At 44.0% G+C, this 15,534-nt stretch overlaps 1 protein-coding gene across 1 annotated transcript in view; it reads right to left on the reverse strand.

The window, feature by feature from the left end:
• Positions 1 to 14,243, reverse strand: part of dennd2b (DENN domain containing 2B) — a 112,858-nt gene extending 98,615 nt beyond the window's left edge. Inside the window, exon 1 of the mRNA XM_084308247.1 lies at positions 14,108 to 14,243. The gene's annotated coding sequence lies outside the window, so the exon portion shown is untranslated. The remainder of the gene's footprint in view (positions 1 to 14,107) is intronic.
• Between the last annotated feature and the right edge of the window lie 1,291 nt (positions 14,244 to 15,534).

A 15,534-nucleotide genomic window follows, 5' to 3' on the forward strand; every position in this document is an offset into this window, starting at 1 on the left:
GACACTTAACCCCTAACTGCTCCCGATGAGCAGGATGGCACCTTGCATGGTCGCCTCTGCCATCGGTGTGTGAATGTGTGAGTGAATGGGTAAAATGTGAGGAACAAATTGTAAAACTCTTTGGATAAAAGTGCTATATAAATGCACCATTTACCATTTATCTAACTAAAATGGAAGGAATCTCTCTGTCTTGTCTGTCTGATTTTCTCAAGAACTGTTCATCCGACTTCACACTCTGTGGCACACTCCTACGCAGAGCTGTCGTGCCTGTACATCACAGCCTGCTGAACTATTTGACAGCGGAACGCGAGGGGAACGTCATTCAACTCTCCGCGTAGGAGTGTGTGACTTGGCGGCCGTATCGCCGAGGACCCGGGAGAGTGCAGTGTGTCGAGTGTGAAGTTGATTGGATGAGTGGTTCTGGAGAAACACCGCAAGCAGCAACACCACGGGGGCCAAGCGATCAGGCAACGTTTTGAACAGGCAACGTTTTGAACAGGCAAAATTGTTGGACAGGCAACGTTCTGAACAGGCAACGTTTTGAACAGGCAACGTTTTGAACAGGCAACATTTTTGGACAGGCAATGTTTTTGGACAGGCAATGTTTTGAACAGGCAACGTTTTGAACAGGCAACGTTTTTGGACAGGCAATGTTTTGAACAGGCAACGTTTTGAACAGGCAACGTTTTTGGACAGGCAACGTTTTGAACAGGCAACGTTTTGAACAGGCATAGTTCTGAACAGGCAAACGTTTTGAACAGTTGCTGAGCTGCTGCTTGGAAATGAAAGGTGTGTGGAATACCTACTGCTGTTAATGACTAAATTAATGATTTTTTGAGAATGATAGAAAGTTATAATAGAAAAGGAAACCATAGTGCCTCGCGCACCTACACGGCCGACCCGGGTTCGATCCCAGCTCCCGTCGTTATTTGTCACATGTCCTCCCCACCTCTCCTCCCGTTCGCCCTCTCCTCTGTCGGTCCTGCGTGACCAATAAAGCTGTAAAAATGCTAATTTTTTTTTTTTTTTAATAAATAAAAATAAAAGGAAACCTATGGAAAGGCTAGCTCCGTGGTGGGAGTCGAGCTGGTCAGACTAGGTGGTGGCAGAGAGGGGGATGAGAAGGAAGCTGGCTGCTATCCTGGAGAATCCCTCCCACCCCCTCTACGACGAGCTAGTCAAGATGAGAAGCATGTTCAGTCACAGACTCATACCCCCCTGACACTCAACCGCCTCGGCCAGTCCTTCATACCAGCGGCCATCAGGCGCCACAACAGTGGGCAGGGACTGCTGCCAGACATCCAACTACAACTACTAGGAACCTAAAAAGGACACTAATACTACCTTATGCATACTGCACCTTACGTGAGTACTGTATATTTCAGTTAGTTAGTTAATTATATTGATTTGTTATATTGTTTACACAGCTTGTTTTTACTACCTGTACCTCCCCTCCCCCGCCCCCATGCTGCTATGATGCCTGAATTTCCCCAAGGGGATCAATAAAGGAATATCTTATCTTATCTTATCTTATTCTGTCTGCATTCTACATCCCTCACTAGATGTATCAACTTATAATACGCGTTTCACGTTGATAGCTTCGCAAGATTGGTTGCGTCACAGATTTTGAAGAAGTACAGAGAAGCCCTCTGGTGACAAGTTCTGCACAAATAACAATCTGTAGAGTCAAAGTCATGCCTCCAAGAGCAGTTAACTGTAGAAAAAACTAGATTTTCAATGGAGGGGACCTTTAGAAAATGCAATCTAAGGAATAAAGGAAAAACTTTAGGTTGTGTTGGTAAAAGCAGGGCGACAGAGGCTCAGCAGGTAGAGCGGTCGTCCGTTAATCTAAAGGTTCCCGGTTCAATTCTGGCTCCTCCTGGCAGCATGGTTGTGTCCTTGAGCAAGACGCTTAACCCCTAACTGCTCCCAATGAGCAAGTTGGCGTCTTGCGCGGTCGTCTTGCGCGGTCGTCCCGGCCGTCGGTGTGTGAATGTGTGAGTGAATGTGATGCATTGTGAAGCGCTTTGGAGAAAAGCTGTTATATAAATGCAGTCCATTTACCATTTACCGCTTAAAAGCCCTTAGATGTTCTGCTTCAGTTCTTTCAGATGAAGTTATAATGTGCCTGCTATGCCAGGTCCAGGTTCTGCGCTACAGTCAGCCACAGACAGGAGGGTCAGAAATCCATCCAGTAATAACAAGAGTGAGTTCTCCATAACAAGAGAGTTCTCCATAACAAGAGTGAGTTCTCCATAACAAGAGTGAGTTCTCCATAACAAGAGTGAGTTCTCCATAACAAGAGTGAGTTCTCCATAACAATAGTGAGTTATCCATAACAAGAGTGAGTACTCCATGACAAGAGTGAGTTCTCCATAACAATAGTGAGTTCTCCATAACAATAGTGAGTTCTCCATAACAAGAGTGAGTTCTCCATAACAATAGTGAGTTCTCCATAACAATAGTGAGTTCTCCATAACAAGAGTGAGTTCTCCATAACAATAGTGAGTACTCCTTAACAAGAGTGAGTACTCCATGACAAGAGTGAGTACTCCATGACAAGAGTGAGTACTCCATAACAAGAGTGAGTTCTCCATAACAAGAGTGAGTTCTCCATAACAAGAGTGAGTTCTCCATAACAAGAGTGAGTTCTCCATAACAAGAGTGAGTTCTCCATAACAATAGTGAGTACTCCTTAACAAGAGTGAGTAGTACTCCATGACAAGAGTGAGTACTCCATAACAAGAGTGAGTTCTCCATAACAAGAGTGAGTTCTCCATAACAACAGTGAGTTCTCCATAACAAGAGTGAGTTCTACATGAGAACGAGACGGGACAGAGAGTAATAACAAGAGTGAGTTCTCCATGACAAGAGTGAGTTCTACATGAGAACGAGACGGGACAGAGAGTAATAAGTAACAAGAGTGAGTACTACACGAGAATGAGACGGGACACAGAGAGTAATAACAAGAGTGAGTACTCCACGAGAACGAGACGGGACACAGAGAGTAATAACAAGAGTGAGTACTACATGAGAATGAGACGGGACACAGAGAGTAATAACAAGAGTGAGTACTACATGAGAACGAGACGGGACACAGAGAGTAATAACAAGAGTGAGTACTACATGAGAATGAGACGGGACACAGAGAGTAATAACAAGAGTGAGTACTACATGAGAATGAGACGGGACACAGAGAGTAATAACAAGAGTGAGTACTACATGAGAACGAGACGGGACAGAGAGTAATAACAAGAGTGAGTACTACATGAGAATGAGACGGGACACAGAGAGTAATAACAAGAGTGAGTACTCCACAAGAACGAGACGGGACAGAGAGTAATAACAACAGTGAGTTCTCCATAACAAGAGTGAGTTCTACATGAGAACGAGACGGGACAGAGAGTAATAACAAGAGTGAGTACTACATGAGAATGAGACGGGACACAGAGAGTAATAACAAGAGTGAGTACTACATGAGAATGAGACGGGACACAGAGAGTAATAACAAGAGTGAGTACTACATGAGAATGAGACAGGACACAGAGAGTAATAACAAGAGGAGTGAGTACTCCACGAGAATGAGACGGGACAAAGAGAGCAGCTCCGTCAAACAGTTCAGGGCGAATAGAGGAGCTCTTTGTCCTCGGCGTGTCCTTGAGCGGACGGGCACGTGGTTAAAAAGTAACCTCTTTATCAGGAGACTCAAACTCACAAATATTAGCCAAAGGCTGTGTGTGTGTGCGTGTGCGTGTGTGTGTGTGTGTGTGTGCGTGCGTGTGTGTGTGTGTGTGCGTGCGTATGTGTGTGTGCGCGTGTGTGCACGTGCGTGTGTGTGCGTGCATATTTAAATCCATGCATAAGGTGGAATGTTATGCAAAAGTGAATGGGCGAAGTCCTTGGCCCTGTCAGAAATGATGGATCAACCGGCACACAGACCTGCCCGTCACATTGCAGGAATGCACTAATATTTGCTGCCCTGGCTGCATTCAGCACATTATAAAGAATGTTTTCAAACGGCGAACGGGCGGAAGATGGGTAGGAAACACCTGGGTCCAGTTATGAGAGATCACTCCTCATCCGATAAAGACTACACGCGAATATACAGCTGCTCACTGTTTTGTTGTGTTTTTTATATACTAAGCTGTATAGTAAAGCACCCTGTGCATTCGTGCTGTGAAGGGTGCTCTATAAATAAAAGTCATTCATTCATTCATTCATTCATTCAACTGTTCACCTGGCTCTAACTGTTCACCTGGCTCTCACTGTTCACCTATAACTCTTCACCTGGCTCGCAATGTCCCCACTGATTGAGACTACAGCACCTCTTTGTGGTTTTGGTTGTAATTTCAGTATCAAATCCCAGTCACAGTGGACCAGTTCCCATAACTGTCTGCATAGAGCCTGCTTCTGATTTCCATTGTACACCCATGTGTCCCTACTGGAGAAAGAAAAGAACAACAGAGAAACAATGGCTTCCAGAAATAGAAGCTGCGTTCTAATTCTGGTCTCCAGTCTGCTACACCTCAGAGCTTCCTGGCAGACCGCCGTTTCTGCTGATCAGCAGACTGACTCCAAGGTTTTCAAACCACCGCAGAGGTTCGCTTGCAGCCAAGAAGCCGCGGGGAGAGGAGGAGTGCAAATCTCTTTTTCCAGACGTCCTCACTGGAGGACACGACTGTATGGGCCCACACACTGACACAGGCCGTTCTCTCAAGCCTCCCATCTGTGTAACAAACACACACACACAGACATGCACATGCACGCACACACACACACACATGCGAGCACACACGCACGCGCGTGTACACGCACACATACACACACACGCACATACGCGTGGTACACGGCACGCACACATACACACACACACACACACGGATTCTGGGCTCCCTGTTGGGAATCCAGCATGTTAGCAGAGAGTCTGTGAGTGTGGGAGTTGAGTTACTGCATAAATATCCTGGTAGAGAGAGAAGGAGGTCCGGCTCCACACTCTACTAGCCCTAGCATAATATCACGGACCACTCTATACATAAAGGCTGGTACGCGGAGACACAAGGGCCGCACAGTGTGTGTGTGTGTGTGTGCGTGTACACGCTCCTTCGCCGTGGTCCAAACATGCCCTGTTTACACTGCGGGGAACAAACGAGAACGTTCTCTGTTGACACGAAAGCCTGATAACGTAAAAGCCTTCGACCCGGACGACGCGACTCTGTTCCTTATTAGAAGCCCCCGTACGAAGCCGAGCGCGGGCCTTCATCACAGGCAGCACCGAGCGCCACAGAGGAGGCTGTCTTTTGTCTCCTCTTGACTGCTTTTTCCGTGCCAAGAGTAAAGAGGTGGAGTTCCCAACAGATACAGCTTCTCCTCCATATATAGATGTATTTGTGGCGACCCGCCGCAATATGGAGACAGACCCGCCGCAATGAGATCTCCCGAGACGACACTGCTGCCGTGACCCATTGTCACCTGCTCCATATATTTATATTTGTAAACTACTCCATCCTACGCTGTGAACGGAACGTGCAATAATGTTAACGTTACTCACTCGTGTCTTGTATATATCTTCTACCATTTATTTTTAAGATCTCCTTATTTTTAGCATTTAGCATTCGCTTGTATTTAAGTTGTTCATTCTAGTTAAGTGCTGTGTGATCTGTGTGGTCTGTGTGATGCCGTGCGAAGGGCGGACTAGCAAAGTACGTTTTTCCATTGTACGGCAAACTGTCTGTTTAACAAAGCACATGACAATAAATCATCTTGAATCTTGAATCTTGAAGACAATAGCAGCAGGCCATGTATGGTGCTGTATTTACACTGCCCTCCACGCCGGTCAAATACCTCCCTCCACCCCCTGCCGCCGCAAGGAACCAGTGGAGGTCGGTCCACTCTGCGTGTCCCAGAGGTCTCGGCTGGGAGACGGGGTTAGTGAGGGCCCCTCCGTTGCATCCACTCCTGAGTCCTCAGAGCCGTGGGTTATCTTTATTTTTTTTATCCACTTTTTCTCCACTTTTTCTATTTTTTCTCCCATCCCAATTCCACTGTGCCAATTCTTCCCTCCCCTGTCTTGAACGTTGCTCGCATATGCCCCCCACTGGCCGGTTGTAGGGAGGATAGAAGCCTTGCATCACGTGTCCCCTCCGATACACAAGGAGGCAGCCTGTCACATCTTTTCACCTGCCAGCGCGGACTCTCATTGGCGAGGTGTAACGTGTGGGAGGCTCACACTACCCCCGCCATTTCCTGTCTCTGCTGTGCAGGCGTCCCCAACCGACCTGTAGGAGTCGCTGTCCACAACGTCCAGATTACCACCCATCGACTTCCACCCGCTAACTCTGCCAATTGAGTTAGTATGACGGCTGGCCCAAGCCGGAGGCAATGCCGACAGCCGGAGTCTAACCCGGTGTCTCTTGCGTTGGTGACGAGTGCAATGTTCGCTGCGCCACCCAGCCGCCTCAGCTGTGGGTTATCTTCATTAGGGTCGGGTACCGGGTTATCTTCATTAGGGTCAGGTACCGGTAGGGATGGGTACCGAATTCGGTACTTTTGAGGTACCGAACCGAAACACGTCGGTACTACCGAGTATCGATTCAAGTGAGATACAGAAAGAAAAAAAATCCTTTTTTTTCCATGTCAACGTTCACACGCACAATATATGCTTTTTTAAACTTTTTTTTTTATTTTTATTTTTTAGTGTTTATCGCTCTTCTGGTCAAGCATGACCGACAGAAACAGGTTGAAATGGGATGTAGAGCAGGGGAAGACATTCTGAGAAATGACGGCGGGTCCGGGAATCGAACTCGTGTCCCCCAGATCCGTGACGAGCACGGTTTTCCCCGACGCAGAAATAGCGCCGAGATATGCGGTGAGCTACGGGAGCTCCCCGCACAATATATGCTTACCTAGGATTTGACTTGATTCAACAACAAAACAGTCGGAGCAATGGCAAGCCAAAAACTGTCGAAATTGTAGTTATTTGAAGTTTGGATTATTTTTTTTCACGACTGAGGTAGGTAAATAAAATTTCTTGAGACTAAAGTACAGAAAAAAGGTACCGTTGGGTACCGGTATCGATTCACCGGTACCGGTACCGTATCGGTTCAAATGTGAAAGGTACCCATCCCTAGGTACCGGGTTATCTTCATTAGGGTCGGGTACCGAAACCGGTACTTTTAAGGGTGCCGACCGAATTACATCGGTACTACCGAGTACCGATTCACGCTGGATCAAGTTTGGGTACCTTTACTGTACATGTTTAGTATAAGAGTGTAATACTAGACAAGAGGTTAGCCTTTTCCACAAATATATATATTACTGTTCTGTCTCTTGGGTCTTTGGAAAGACCAGACGAGGTCAGAGGAGTTTGATAATATTTACTGAGGATGGCCAGATAATGTTGAATAAATAACAATGTTGAAATTTAATACAATTTAATATTTTTTACGACTGAAATCAATTTATTTGTTATTACAGAGAGAGTTATGTACCGGAAAAAGGTTCCGCTGGGTAACGGACGGTACCGAACTCCAGTGGAACTGGTACCGGTATTGGTTAAAATGGGAACAGTACCCGACCCTAATCTTCCCGGACAGGGACATTCCCGCTCGATGTTGTTCAGGACAGCTGCGCGGTTACCATATCCAGACACTCGGGACGCGGTAGTGCTTGCTCCGTTTCGGGGACCAGATGGAACCAATTCGTGTAGAGCCCCTTTCTCATCCCGGGTTTCCCCCCTCAGCCTTTCAGCTGTTTCTTCAAGGTAACATTGGCAATTTTTTTTTTTTTTTTAAAAGAGGACAAACTTTTGCGGGGGCGGCGGGCTGGATACGAGCACAGCTGTGGAGGCTGGCATGTGGAAAACAGGCTTATGTCCATCTGAGCTGGGGGGGGGGGGGTGTCACGGAGCTGACTTCTGTCCCACAGGCTTTGACTCTACAAGGAGACGAGGCAGACAAGACGCTCTCCTTTGCCCCGCTGTCTCAGAGCCGCCGTTACACCTCCCCGAACACCCAGAACCGTGTTTCTAAAGCCCAGGGTGCAGGGTATTTAGAGTTGTTCCGATACCGATACCAGTATCGGAAATGCCGCCGATACTGCCTAAAATGCTGGTATCGGTATCGGCGAGTACCCTCTAATTCTGCGCTCCGATACCATATGACGTAATTTATCAACAACACTGCGGTCTGCTGAGTGAGCATTATAAAACAAACGTGTTTTTAACCGACCGTGAATTAAAGTGTCAATGCTGTTTGTCATTTTAACAGCAGATACTTTCTTAAATGCCATCCTCCCGACAGAGCGGTGTTGACGGGGAGCTCTGATGGGTTCGCTTGGTGGTGTTATTAGCATTGAACAGCTAACCGAAAGCTAGCGTTAACTAACGTTAAAGTTTTAGCTTTAACGTTACCTTGGCTAAAGTTGGGGCTATTCATAATCCAGCAATAATGGCTGCAGACCTGCAAGCAAAGTACAGCAAGTTGGCAAAGGAGTATTCATTTCACATTTTCACCAGTAACGTTACAGTCTTTCCATCTACCGGTAGCTCATGCTAGCTAACCTAGCTCACGTTAACGTCGTCACTGATCGACCACCTCGCGTACACAATTAATGACATGTTGCGGACAGCCATATTGGTGACAATGTTTAGCTTTTAGTGCCAAATGATAAGAGTCTGAGGCGGAGTCTCAAAAGAGAATGTTGAATATTTATTGTGCAAAAATCACAACAGCTACTTAAACGGAGCCTTGTGGAAGCAAGTGCAGCAACGAATAATGTCTGTGTGGAACTAATGTGCCAACAACCTTTCCGTGGGTGAACTCATTGAGATAGTTTTCAATTACTGATACTAATACTAAATCTATACAATCACCTGTTGTTGAATAAATACCATTACTTTATAGTTATTACTAAAAAACAGTAAAACAGTAGCTGTATAAAAAAAAAAGACGAGTTTTATCATTTATATAATTTTGTATTTCTTTTTTAATGTATGCACTGGTATCGGATCAGTATCGGTATTGGCCGATACCCAAAAAGCTTAGGTATCGAAATCGGATCGGGAAGGAAAAAATTGTATCGGAACATCATATTCAGCCCCGTGTACCAGAGAGCAGGGTATATATACTATATATTCAGTAAAGCCCTGTGTACCAGAGAGCAGGGTATATATTCAGAAACATTCTCGAAGAGTGATTTCAGAATTCATAATGTTCTCGTGACATGCGTTTCTTCACACCGATACACCGCAATGCCATGAACAGCTCGTTGGCCCTAGGGGTGGGACGATACATCGATCCAGATCGATACATCGATGTAATTATCAACGATCGAATCGGATCGATGCGATGTAATAAGATCGATTCATATCGATACTCTTATTTTGAAAATCCTGTGGCGAGTCTCATAACTGATTGTGTTAAATGGGCATATGATATCATCTCATATCGATCGCAGGCACCTGAATCTAATCGTATCGTATTGTATCGTGAGAGACTTTGTGATATCGGCAAATATCGTATCGTTGTCCAAAGAATCGATATCGTATCGTATCATGATGAAACTGGTGATTCCCACCCCTAGTTGGCCCGCGGTTGTCATTTAGGCTAAGTAATTATATAATCTCCTTGTTGTTTTATTACCATCACCTGTTGTTTGCCTAACAATGTGTTTGTGGTGATGATGTAGCCTAATGGAACGCTGTGATCCGTTTTACAAATATTACCAACATAGCCATAAAGACTTCTTTGAATACAAACAACTCGTGTTGTCTTTTAGTCCACTCCTGTTTTCCATGGTGAGGATAACCATACGTTTACGTTTGGATTACGGATGGGGCCTTTAATGGCACAGTGTCTGTGCTGTCACTCATTTTCTTTATTGTGAGTGGGTGTGTTCCTAGAGGCCTTTGAGAATCCCTTCCGTCCTCCGGTGCTTTGAGCTCTCACAGGTGCATCATGCACACAAGATCTAAAACACAATGGAAACTGAGAATGAATGTCGGTCCCTTTTTCATATCGTCTGGGAAACTGGCAACTCGTTTAGGTCGAGATGATGAAAAGCGTGGTGAAAAAACCGAGGTGCCAGGTATGAAGCACTTATTGCGTGGTCACGGGTCGCTTACAAAAGAGGCTTTAAACTGCGAGTAAGCCTGGAGGAATGCCACGCACCAGCCATCCCGAACATCTATTTGACAGATGTTTGAGAGCCGAGAGAGGTCAGGCAAACACCACCGGTAATGTTTGCGATCCTAAACGTCAAAGCTGACAGGGGAGGGGATCGGCAATATTTGAACAGGGTTAGCTTCAAACATTGTAGCCTCGACTAAAGTGGGTACAGTGTATACCCCCCCCCCCTCTCTCTCTCTCTCTCTCCCATCATTCCTGTCACTCTCCACTGCACCGTGTGTGTACATTTCAATAAAGCAGTAACGCCTTCATAATCTAAAGATACTGTAGTAAGGATGGAGCAGGAGGTAACTGATATATACATGTAAATGTACAATCTAAATGTAAATAGGGTGGTGCTCCTGACCAGCCTTGTGTGCGCGTCACTGGGGGAAGCCTACAGAAAATAAGAGTACAAAGGTGGTACACAAACTACTCAAATACCACGGGTCCTCTGTGTTTACAAGCAGGCTGTGAAAGGACGCCCGAGCGAACAAAAGGTCACCAGACACGACTGAGCGTGCATGTGTGTGTCGCTGCTACTACTGTAAAATTATACATAATCCCCATCTCACTGTTTCCTGTCGTGTAAAAAAAAAATCTTTTTGTATGTGCTTTTATCAAACTTGTCCTTTTTGTGTGTGGAAGAATATCATTTGAAACCTTGCCAAACTTGTTTTTTCGTTGTACTGTACTTGTGCTGTATAATGACAATACATTTGAATCTAACCTATTAACCTAATCAGCTCGAAGGAGACCAAAGTAGTGGTGGGGGGAAATATCGATACGTAGTAGTATCGCAATACTTTGTGTGGCATACTGGATCGATACAAGGACGACAAGTATCGATATTTTATTATTTATTTATTAAAAAGATATATATATATATATATATATATATATTTTTTTTTTTAAGGAAGTTGCATTGTTCATTTCAATACCTGTAATAGTACAGTAGTCCACACACACACGCACACGTGTGCATTCAGTTAAGTTGGAATATGACATACAAACAGTTCAGTTTGTCAGGTACATGCAACACAGATTATAAATCAGTGTTGACATCTGTCTGCTTGAGAAAATCCCATTTGCTGCAATAAAAATGATTGAAGTGAGATGAACAGACTGAAAACTTTATTTTATTAGATAAAACATGTTGACAAAGTTTTACTTTGCAGTTGAAAAAAGGTAATAAATCGCAATATGTCGCAATATTAATATCGCAATACTCAGCATATCGCAGTATATTTTGAATCGCAATACTATCGTATCGTGCCTTAAGTATCGTGATAATATCGTACGGTGATTCCCACCCCATCACAATACATTACCGAAGCTAATTTTTTCTTAATGAACATTATAAAAGGGTTATTAACCCCCGGCTCTCTCTCAGCTTGGATGAGTTAAGAATCAGATTTGTAGGGCGGCTACATGGCGTAGTAGGCAAGGCGCTCGCCACAAATGCGGAGACGCTGGGCGAGGCGAGCGCTCCACATTGCTTTCAGTTTAGCTGGTCGTTCATACTAATACACATTGGCCGTATTAGGGGGTGGGAAACTGATGGGTGGGGATTGGGCGTTGTGGACAGCGACTCCTACAGGTCGGTTGGTGCGCCTGCGCAGTAGAATCAGGAAGTGTCGGGGGCAGCGTGAGCCTCCCACGCGTTACTCCTCGACACTGAGAGATCGAGCTGCGCAGGTGAAAAGATGCAACTGCTGTTACCTCAAGTACCGGAGGGGACTTGTGCTATGTATGACTTAGTCCACATTGCAGCCGGCTTGTGGGAGGCAAGAAACAGCGTTCGTGACAGGGGAGGGTTGAATTGGATGATACGAAATTGGGATGGGAGAAAATATAGAAAATGGGAGAAAAAGTGGATCAAAAAAAAAGAATCAGATTTGTAATCGAGGCAGTCATATTAATGGATTATTCCCACTGGTTATAAACCTAGTCAGTGAAAAACGGAATGTTTAATTTGTATGTATCTTTAGTCTGCGGGTCTAAGATACTGAAGGAGTGGGGAGAGGATGTTGAAGACACTCTACACAGGAATGTCTGACCACTGAGTGTGTCTTGACTCTTAACCACCAAAACCTGCACGGAGTACAAAGTATGACGTATATCATGTCAGTTAGGGCACCTTTATACTGTTTACTTTTACTCTTATATTCAGATTCATTGTAATGTATAATATAACCGATAGGGCTTACAGACCCTCATCTTCACCTTTGTTTACACTATTTGCTTCCTCATATTTCTATATTCAGAGTAAATTATATTGTTTACACTGTTTATTTTTTTCCTCATATTTTTGTACTCAGATCTTTCTACTATTACCCTGCCCATACCTGTACCTCCCCTCCCCCGTGCTGCTTTGATGCCCAAATTTCCCCCAAGGGGATGAATAAAGGAATATCTTATCTTATCTTGTTTATTATAATAATAAATCATAATAAACTTGATTTGTACAGCACCTTTCATACAGGAATTGCAGCTCAATGTGCTTCTCAGCAGTAAATAAAAGACATAAAATGAGCACAAAATTGGCAGATCAAGAGCAATGCATAAAGTGCAGACATAAAAGAATCATATAATGAGCATAAAATAGACAGCAGCAAAATAGACAAAGTCAAGATAAGACATAGAACATTAAATCACATCCATTTTCATATTAGGAATGGGATCTAACATCTTAATAGGCCTCTTTGTTTACAGTTTAATTATCACTGTTACACATAAAATAAACATATTGGCAGATACACATATAAAAAAAAGTGCTTCCGCACAGCAGTATTTTAGATGTTTAGAGCTGTCTGAGCCATAGGTATTTCTCATATACGTATTCCTTATTCCCCCCTTTATTGAAGTGATGCACCTGAAAGATGTAATCCTATAATTTGACACTGACACAGATCATAGCCTACATTGTGTGGATAGTACCTTGTGAAGGTCTCTACAGCACACACAAGTCCATCACAGCAGCAGTCACAACAGTATTAGTTACATTGTCATAATAACAAAGCCCCCATTGTGAGTCTCATATAATATAGAGACCAAGGACACTATTCCACACAATCACATTCTCTCAGAGTGAGTGATGACATTTTCACTGCCAAAACCTTGAGTTGGCGTTGTGTGTTATCATCAGAACACAGCCTATCACAGAGGTGGAATGTTAGCCATTAATACGGTTGTTGCACAGAGACTCCAGTGTGAACAGCTACAATAGATAGGCTACCTCTGGATAGAACCACATTTTCTAAATGACACAGACATCTGTTATGTACTCCTGTTATGTAAGACAGGCCTCTAGCTTTGGTTAACAGTCCAATCTTATGAAAAGGAAAGGTCATTGTTAGGTCTGCACAATAGATAGTCCATTTGAGAACAGTTCCGGGGGGGGGCTCTCTCTCTCTCCAAGGCAGTGGGCCTATTCTAAAAGATAGGAAGGAGGCCTACCAGGCTATTCCCCACGGAGCAGACAGAAACACATGAAATCCATAATTCCCCTTTTAGGAGAAAAAAAATAGCAATATTCAAGAGGGGTTGGGGTTATAGCTGTGGTGTTCGGGTGACATGAGCTACTCTACTGTATCTACTAGTTGAGCACCTGCAATCCACGGAACAAATGCATTGATTATCCATACAATCTCGATTATGCCTGCTTGTCTCGTTCAAACGAGCAGCTCCATAGAGACTTTTCCTTTTTACATCGTAAAAACATAAATGACCAAATATGGTCACGTGTGCAGAACTCACTACTAAGTGCACCTTGCAAATGTGCGAAACAAATTGATTGACGCTCTCCGAAGTTTATTACACACGTCATTATTTTTCGAACGTTTATTCATTCAACGGTTCGGAAAGTCAACATGTTATATCCGCTCTCTCTTATAATAAGTAGTCTTCATTCAACACTTAGAAGAAAACGATCGGGTTTTTACCTTAAAGTTTCGCCGCACGTCCATGTTTATCATTTGATTAAATCCCAATCCCGTTACTAGTCTATAAATAACTTTGGGGGAAAACTGCTGGCTATAGTTTCGCCGGATACCTGCCTTTTTCCCAGTGAACTCCGAGTCATGTCTTTCCAACCAAAACCCTAAAGCCTGCCTCCCTCCTTGAGACTGTGAGAGGCGAGGGCAGGACTTGTTACCATGGTGATGGGTTGTTTGCCCCCCACTTCTCATTCCCCTCTGAGTCGACCCACACAGGCTTCCCTTGTTTATTGTCATGCTGAACCAAAATGTCTCTAGAGACAGAGAGAATCACGCATATGATCCAAGAATTAGAGAATAGCCGTCTGCTCCTTTTAGACTGATACGAGCATGTTGACCCACACAGAAGTATAACGGAAATGTGATATTTCTGATTCTTCATAATATAGCCTATTATTATTATTATTATCATATGAGGGTATAGTGTGAGTGGCCTGCGAAACTTCCAGTTGAGTAAAAGTTATTTCAAGAGGCACAAAAAGAACAATGCCTTTTTTTTTCTCCTCACATGTTTTTAACAGCTAAATAAATCTTTTTACTAATATGCATGGTTTTTGGAGAATGCCACAAGAATGGCAGGCTACATGTTTGCAGTTTGTAAAGATTTTGCCTCTTTGTCATCAAAGAAAACACAATGAAACATGAAACAATTACGAAGTGCAATATAAAAAAAAATAAAAATAGTAGTCAGACAAGAAAGACACATATTAAAACTATTTGACGCACTCTTTGTGCACTTCTCAGTACAGTCACTTCCAGCTGCTAAACTATAGCTTTTCTGTTTCGCTACAAAGCTCAGCCTAGAATGAACACATTCCTCTCAAGAAATACATGTCTATTGTTTAGAGAACTGGGGTAAAAGAAACAATGGTGGAGAAGAAGATGGCTAAAAATTGCCTGATCACATGAATGAATGAATGAATGAATGAAAACTTTATTTAACAGATTGCAGAATGGGTACAATACAGTACGGCTCAATACAGACCAGAGAAAGACGTTTGTCTTGTTTACATTTTCAATTCATAGTGGCATCATAATAAGCATCACTGTCAAAGGGATCTGATCTATGAATGTCACTCGAAGTGTAGCGTGAAATATGGCGCGTGTCACAGGTGACAGCGTTTCCACACAGCTCCGACTTAATCCCTCTGCCATGTTGTGATGTCTATCTCCTCCACCCTCCAGGGAGGCACGCTGCAACACATGACACGCACCACAATCTTCGACGTCTCTCCCCACCCATAAATCACACAACTTCACTCACACTGCGTCCTCGTTCGTACAGTCTACTGGGACATCTTATCGCCCGATAGACTTGGGAAAACGGGGGAAGTCGCAAAGCGCAGACATCCGTCATCGCGGCCCCCCCCCCG

The sequence above is a fragment of the Notolepis coatsorum genome (assembly GCF_963971535.1).
Source record: "Notolepis coatsorum genome assembly, chromosome: 2".
Lineage (NCBI taxonomy): Eukaryota > Metazoa > Chordata > Actinopteri > Aulopiformes > Paralepididae > Notolepis > Notolepis coatsorum.